An 8,604-nucleotide genomic window follows, 5' to 3' on the forward strand; every position below is an offset into this window, starting at 1 on the left:
AAGAAATAAAATTTAAACCCTAAACTCCAAATCATATTTCTACTCTCAACCTAACAACTCCATCCTCACCAGCGTCACTCGCTTATCCACGAAATTGGGTTCTAAAAACAATCAGATGAAAATAACTACCGTCCTTGCTTGGATTCAACTATAGAGTACTGCAAAAAAATCTGTTAAAATTACGATAGGGAAAAATATATTCTTAATCATCGTTGTCGTGAGTGATTGAATCAACAAAAGAATCAAATCATCAATGCTATTATTATTGCTAGGATCCTTGAAGTTGCTTTTATTGTGCCCATTTGACATGTCGACGTGTAAGAGGAAGATGAAAGGTGATGTGATTACAATAACGATTAATTTGTGATTTATATATGATGAAACACAATTATCGTGCATGGTTTTCATTTGGGATTTTAGTGAATATTTATCTTTTGTAGAGGTAGAACACTTTTAAAAATATCTTAAGAATTAATATATAGATTCTATCTTCATTACCATCGTCTGATTTGGTTGTTAAACAAACCATCATCACACATTAAGCGGGCTATTATCAGAGTCAAAATTAAATATTGACATGAGTCGAAATATTAGACTATTTAAGAAAAATATAAAGACTTATTAGGTATTTAAACTCGAAATTCAACATGAATCAAACGACCTTAGTGATTAAGGGGTTGTTGTTATCCTTGAGGTCCCGATTTCAAGCACGTATATAGGGGTATGAGCATTCATTTATCAAATAGTTGAAAGTTTTTGTACATATATTATCTTGTACTCACTTTAAATAAAAAAAAACTCAAAACTCAAAAGACAACTTCTAATTTGTCTAATATTTAAACTTACAATTATTTAATTTGTAATTAGATAAAAATTTGACAACACATACTTATCATTCTTTAGTTCGACCCCTACTTAATTAAATATTTAATAAATTTTTATATTTTTAAATTTAAATATTTATTTTTACATGAACCAAAATACTATTAAATCAAAATTATATCGAATATATAAATTTTAGTAGGGGTTGGGGGTCCCTTGGGCCCTAAGGGAGCTTCGTCCCTAACTATTATAGCTTGTCGATATACGATGATATCGGTGAGGGTGAGTGACACCAATAGGGATTGAAGTGAGGGTATGATTTAGGGTTTAAAGTTTATTAGTTTGATTCTCGGTATAAATTTTATTTTATTTTATTTTAATATTATGTGGTAAAAAATTAATATTATATACAATGTCATAATAATAATAAAATAATATATGTTATTCAGTGATCAAAATAAGAATAATTTGAAAGTTTAATAATTAAATTGAAAATATATAAACTTAGGTGACTAAAATAGGAGTAATATAACAGTATAGTGGTAAATAGTGTAATTTACCCAAAACGTATTTGGTTCCTTCCCTCTGGACAACATTGCCCTCTGTTTTCATTCAAATTTACGATCCAACCTTCTACATTTCTCTTCGTTCAAACAAATCTAGCCTTCTTTGTTTTGTTAAAGGACGACCCTCGGTTTTCCCACTATTTACGGCGTTACCCCTTTGTAAGAGTCCCTAGTGTTTGATTGTTGTTTTGGTAGTTTTGTTTGGATTTTGGTTGTTTTTGGGGCTTAGGATTGTTATATGAATAGTAGAGGGAGGAATCCACCTCCGGGAATCGGCGTTGGCCGGGGTGGCGGAGTTAATGCGAACCCTAGTTTTCAGTCGAGGCCATCGCAACAGCACTACGTGCAGAGGAATTTGGTTCAGAATCAGCAGCAATTTCAACATCACAATCAGCAGCATTTTCAACAGCAGCAGCATCAACAGCAACAGCAGTGGCTCAGGCGTAACCAGTTTCCCGGCGGAAATGACACTTGTGTCATCCACGAGGTCGAGAAGACCGTACAAACGGAAGCCGTTGACTCAATGTCACTTTTGAATTTCATTTCTTCTCTCTTTTCTTATTGTTGTTTTTCATGTTTATGACGATTTTGTGTTTTCTATTGTATTATGTGGTATCATCTTTCTTCCATAGTCGACTGTTTTTCACCTTTTAAACGCTCTTAATGACTTCAGAAAATAGTTTTTAGGTTTTAAATTAGTTCTAAACTTCCCTTTAGGAAGGACTTGATGAGGGTGGGCGGAACTTATGTATTGCCTTTGTTGTTAATCTTGTAAAAATCTTCATAGCTCCTTAGAATGGTAGATGACGGATTGCCTCTTCATGTTATTCTGGTAATGCAGATGGAATACTCTTCTTTACTTCCAACTATCGTACAGGTTCATATACAATTATAAGTGGACAGTATCCAAAGTTCTTGGGGACAGTTATACCTAATTCTTCGATGTTGAGGCCTTCTAGTTTGAACTTACTTATTAAAGCGCCAGTTTTGGCTTGCATTACTTCTTCCTTGGAAGCATATCATCTTATTTTCGTGCCATATATATATCTCTCATTACAAGGCATGATAGAGGTGCAGGTGGTATTTGGACACATTTCTAATGTTATGATTACATGTTTATGCACTGAACTGCCTATTAAATTGCTGCCTGCCAGGATGTGACAGCTACCAAAGGAAATGAATTTGAGGACTATTTTCTGAAACGCGAACTTCTAATGGGAATATATGAAAAGGGTTTTGAAAGACCATCTCCTATTCAGGAAGAGAGTATCCCCATTGCTTTAACTGGAAGCGATATACTTGCTAGAGCCAAAAATGGAACTGGGAAGACAGCAGCATTCTGCATCCCTGCCTTGGAAAAAGTTGATCAAGATAACAATGTTATTCAAGGTTAAATCTCAATTTTTTTATTTTCTGTATATTCTTGTGTATATTTATTATTGGTTCAGTTAAATAGTAATGGGTACTGCAAATAGGATAACTTTGCCCATTCAGTTTTTTATTGTTCTTCTAGTTGCTTGATCTGCATGTAAATCAGAGGGAGAGGCATATTTGCTGAAGAATGTTAACTACTTAACTGAAATTTGAATTATGGGATGGATGGACATAGTGAAGTCAGGGTTCAAACTTTGTTTCCGTTCTTGAAGCCAGTCCATTTTGTATTCCTTTTTTTGATTAATCAATTTTGTATTCCTTGTTGCTATATAAGTGTTACTTTTGTGTTAGTACAGGGATAAGCATTTTCTTATTTTACATTAATTGCCCTTTCAGTTATTGTGTTTGCCCAAAATAAGTATTTTTGCACAGTTGTTATACTTGTTCCAACTCGAGAACTGGCTCTGCAGACATCACAAGTGTGCAAGGAGCTTGGGAAACATTTACAAATTCAAGTCATGGTCACAACAGGAGGTACCAGTCTCAAGGATGATATCATGTGATTGTATCAACCAGTCCATTTGTTGGTCGGAACCCCTGGCAGAATTCTAGACCTTGCCAAGAAGGGTGTTTGCATTTTGAAGGATTGTTCAATGCTTATCATGGATGAAGTAAGTATTTGATGGTTTCTATCTGTATTTTCTTTTTTCAGCTTGATTAAATTTACATTTTAGAATTTGAAGCTTTGTATTTGGCTAGACATGGAAGAAAGTTTATTTATTCTTTTTGTATCCTGTTAACTGTGATTTATGGTTGGCATCCTTTTTGGTTGGGTGAGATGGTGATAGGCTATGCTTGCCGCTTCTTTACAATTTGGAAAATTTAGCAATCAGTTGAAAAGTTTATTGGTTTCTTTTCAAAGGTCCTAGAAACAGTTTTGGTTGCATAATTTATTGGATTTTTGCTTTAAAAGTGTTAAATGTAATTGCAATTACTTATTTTATGTTGGTTGTATACTTGTACCCCATTATCCATACCTTAGAATTTTCTTTGGAAAATTCAACTGAATATGTAGTCACTGAAGGTGGTTGTAGAAGTGTCTTCAACCTTTCAGTGCGGATACTCTATTGGTCCCAGAGTGCCCATCTCTATTTTTCTGTAAAGACTGACCATGGTTATCTCCAGTTCCTCGTATTCCCTTTCATTTTTTATATTTTTAAAAATTTCTTATATTTACATAAATTCTAGTTTTGGAAGTAGAATTCTGAAGTGTTATTTCATTGGTATAACAATTCTTCGTATTCCCTTTCATTTTTTATATTTTTAAAAATTTCTTATATTTACATAAATTCTAGTTTTGGAAGTAGAATTCTGAAGTGTTATTCATTGGTATAACAATTCTTAAAAAGGAAGGAAGCAAGTTGCTTATTGTGGAATGGAGAATGTATTTGATTATTTTCCTTGTCTTTTAGCATGCTTGATTTAAGTTTAATGTTGTGTTTTTGTTTCTTTCAGGCAGATAAACTTTTGTCTCCTGAGTTTCAACCTTCCATGGAGCAGCTGATACGTTTTCTTCCTGCAACTCGTCAGATTTTGATGTTTTCTGTCACATTTCCTGTTACTGTTAAGGACTTTAAAGACAGACACCTACAGAAACCTTAGATTATTAATCTAATGGATGAGCTTACCCTAAATGGTATTACACAATATTATGCTTTTGTGGAAGAAAGACAGAAAGTCCGCTGCCTAAATACTCTTTTCTCTAAGGTTTAATCTTATATTATCTTTTATCTAGCTTTCTCTCCTTTACCCTTGTTTGGTTGAGATTTGATATAAATTTATTTGCAGCTGCAAATAAACCAATCAATCATTTTCTGCAACGCAGTAAATCGGGTGGAACTGTTGGCCAAGAAAATTACAGAACTTGGCTACTCTTGCTTTTATATCCATGCAAAGATGCTTCAGGACTATCGTAACAGAGTATTTCATGATTTCCGCAATGGTGCATGCAGGAACCTTGTTTGTACTGGTATGTTGCCATGTGTTTTTTCCTTTTGGGTATATGAGCTAATCTCAATTTGCAATTTGATTATTTAGCAAGTAATTGTTTTGATACTGATAGTTTGTCAGGCTTGGCATCAGTTTTGATTTAATCTTCTATTTATATTTCTTATGTTTCGCCAGACAATATAGCTGAAGCCTATCATACCTATTATTTAATCCACTACCACTGCTTATTTTTTATTAGTGGTACTTTACATTTGAATTTGCCTCCCTCTTTTCACAAAAGTTAAATCTAGGGATTGAAGAATGATAGTATTTTAATTTAATAAATATATGGTACAATTTTAGCTATATTTAAGCGTTTCTTTTAATTTCTTTTCATTGTCCCCTCAAACGAGTGGGAATTGATTATTTATTTCAACCAACATGCATCAAATTTCTTTAGGATTAGTTCTCTATGGCAGTGCAGAAAACAGTTTTACTTTACTCATAAGTATTTTATAGTCATTATTTAATGTATTTTACTTGCTTCAGATCTTTTTACAAGGGGTATAGATATCCAAGCCGTGAATGTTGTTATTAACTTTGACTTCCCCAAGAACTCTGAAACATACCTCCATAGGGTATGTTAGCTATCTATTTTTCTCTCTTACAACACTTTTAACTATTATATATTCCTTTTACCAATCCTCATGACCTTGGTTTAAAAAAGCGCGCATCAGGCGCGCGTGATGCGACCATTGCGATGGTCAAAGCGCATCTGGCAGCCTGATGCGGTAGGGGGTACATAATGCGGTCTGATGCGATCCGATGCGGCTGATGCGGTCTGATGCGGGCCGATGCGTTTAATAAGATTTTTTTTAGGCTTTTAGTTGGACTAGTTTATGTTTCTAACTTAATTGCTGGAATGGGCTTAAAAAGCCCATATTCAATTGACCTAAATCTCTAATAAAATGTCACCTGGTTGCTGCTTTCCTCCATCGAGCTTTCCCCCCTGCTATTGAAGATTTGTCTGCTGAGTGCTGCCATTGAAGAAACTTGAAGGTAAGTCTCAATTTTTTTTTTACATTTATCCTCGATTTTACTGTTTCTTTTCATCCTGCCACTCGCAATAGACTTGACAAGAGGCTGCTGCTATTTTTTTCATCCCTAAGTTCTTATGTGTACTAAAACAAGTTGTTTTTTGTTGCTTAAATGAATGAACTGTTTTTACGTCCTATAGATAAGTTCTTTTTGTTGCAATAGCTTTTAGTTGCAAAAGCTTTTAGCTTTTAGAAACATAAACAAGTTGTTTTTTGTTGCTTAAATGAATGAACTGTTTTTACGTCCTATAGATAAGTTCTTTTTGTTGCAATAGCTTTTACTTGCAAAAGCTTTTAGCTTTTAGAAACATAAACAAGTTGTTTTTTTGTTGCTTAAATGAATGAACTGTTTTTACGTCCTATGATTTTACTGAAAAAACTAAATCAAGAAGCTTTAATGCCGCAATAGCTTTAAATTGATTTTACTGAAGGTTTAGCGAAGAACTGTTTCTTTTTGTTGCTGGGGTGTGTGATTGTTTTGCTACTTGCTACTTGTTTAAGCTTTTATATGTATTAAAACAAGTTGTTTTTTGTGATTTTTAGTATGGAACCAACTCCTAGTGCTACCTCAACGGGTTCAAATACAAACACAACCAACAAATCAACTGATCCAACTAGGAAATATTCTACGCAAGAGCCTAGCAATAGAAACAATTTTCGTTGCCATTTTTGTCCTAAAGTAGTGAAGGGTGGCGTGTATCGAATGAAATGGCATTTCATTGGTGGTTTTCCGGATGTTACTAGTTGTCGAAACTGTCCAGAGCATGTAAAGGAAGAGGTGAGGTCTTTCATGCAAAAAAAAAGAAATGGAAACCATAGAAAAAAAAGATGAACTCAACTTACTCAAGAAGATTCGACTATAGTGACTATGATCTTGATGAAGATGATGATTATGTTGAAGTGCAAGGGGTAGTAGCAAAATGTCTCAAAGGAAAAAGCCAAGACAAAAAGGTCCTATAGATAAGTTCTTCGCTCCTAATCCCGAAGATGTTGTCAAAGGAGGAAAAGTTGGAAAAGGAGGGAAGCAACAAACTATCAATGTCACGGTTCAAAAAGAGTTGAGGGAAAAAGTTTGTAAATATATAGCACGGTGGTTCTATGATGGAGTCGGCCGATCAAGAAATGATAAAGGAAAAAGACATGCTCTTGTTGATGAAGATGAGATGGAGGAAGACATTGGAGTGACTGATGATGATGAGGGAGATGGAGACGTGCTCGGGTTTGATGATGGGGATCTTGGAGACATTTAGTTTGTGACTAGAGAAAGTTTGGAGAACTCTGTGGGGCGAAGGGAAGTGGGAGCTATTGTTGATTTGTCTTTTGGTTGTTTTGATTTTCCTACGCGTACTTGTCTATTATGTTATTTAACATTTATGAAGTATTATTAAACTACTTTTGGTATTAATTGATGTATTTTTTATATATAAGTATTTACAGGGTATAAAATTAGTTCAAAAGTATTTTTTTTGTGAAAATTAGCGCATCGGGTTCGTGATGCGAGCGCATCACGCATCGGCTCTCGGGACACTAAACGCATCAGAGCGCATCTCGCATTTTAAAACCAAGCTCATGACTATCTTCTTAATGAGCAGGTTGGTCTATCAGGAAGGTTTGGTCATCTTGGATTAGCTGTGAATTTGATCACTTACGAAGATCGTTTTAACCTGTATATTGCTATATCTCCAACTGTTTTTGAAACTATAGTGCTATAAGCGTTGAGGTTCTTCTGATTTGTTGAAATGTTTGCATGTTCTTCTCCAACAGGTATAGGATTGAACAAGAACTTGGGACTGAAATTAAGCAAATTCCTCCACATATAGATCAGGCTATATACTGTCGGCGATTTATGGTCCTACAGCGGTAACAATGGTCAGCAACCACCCACCCTCTAGTCCATTTTATGATTGGGTGCAATAAGTGATTTCTCTGTTTATTGTAATTAATCATCGATGATGTGCAATTGCGGCATGTTTGTCAGGGTTAAAGATCTGCTTTCTCAAGGTGTCGGTCCTTGCACATTGGGGTGGGATTATATATTCTGAAATACATTAGGTGGTGTTGGTGGAAGACGTTTTAGCTGGTGCGTGTAATCCTTTAATGCTTTTTTTTAATTGATATGTCAGATTTCATAGTCCTGAAATGTTCACAGGATATAGCAGACTAGGGAGAGAATTTAGATGAGTACCGCTTTTGGTCTAGTTAAATTATGTTTTGGTACTCTGTTCATGATGGAAGTGTAGCTTGTGCTAGAAGTGTATGTTGTTTTTATTTTCTGTTGGTGCATTTGCTCATCTAAATCTTTTGCAATTTCAATGAATAAAAAGCATCTCACATTTAAGAAGACTAGTGTTGGCTGTTGTTTGATACCACCATATTTGCATTTCCAGTTTGGTTAGAACATTTTGCTACTTTGAAATCCAAATCTGTGGTTTATATAAATAATTCAGATAATTTTTGTCATCTTTCTTTTAATTGTTGGGGGATAATATTTGAGTCAGAATATTATTGAATTCATAATGGAATTGTCACTGTCTGACTGTAGATGCTCGTTTTTGTCCGGGGCTAAATCGGAGCAAGCCCGGACCAATGGATTGGTTGGTTGGAGCTGTCTAACCATACAACTGCTTGGATGTACTGCAATCAGAAAAAAAAGGATTTTCAGCCACGTATGATAACTGGTCAGTTATCAGCAGTTAACTAAAATAATTGGGGGAAGCAATTTGTAAAGGGGGAGGATCACAAAAAAAGGAGAATAT

General features: G+C 34.7%; 1 pseudogene; it reads left to right on the plus strand.

Annotated features, from left to right (window-relative positions):
- Positions 1–1,390: 1,390 nt before the first annotated feature.
- On the plus strand, positions 1,391–8,066 carry LOC120188971 (annotated as a pseudogene).
- The last annotated feature ends 538 nt before the right edge of the window (positions 8,067–8,604 follow it).

The sequence above is a fragment of the Hibiscus syriacus genome, unplaced genomic scaffold (assembly GCF_006381635.1).
Source record: "Hibiscus syriacus cultivar Baekdansim isolate YM2019G1 unplaced genomic scaffold, ASM638163v2 tig00116951_pilon, whole genome shotgun sequence".
NCBI lineage: Eukaryota > Viridiplantae > Streptophyta > Magnoliopsida > Malvales > Malvaceae > Hibiscus > Hibiscus syriacus.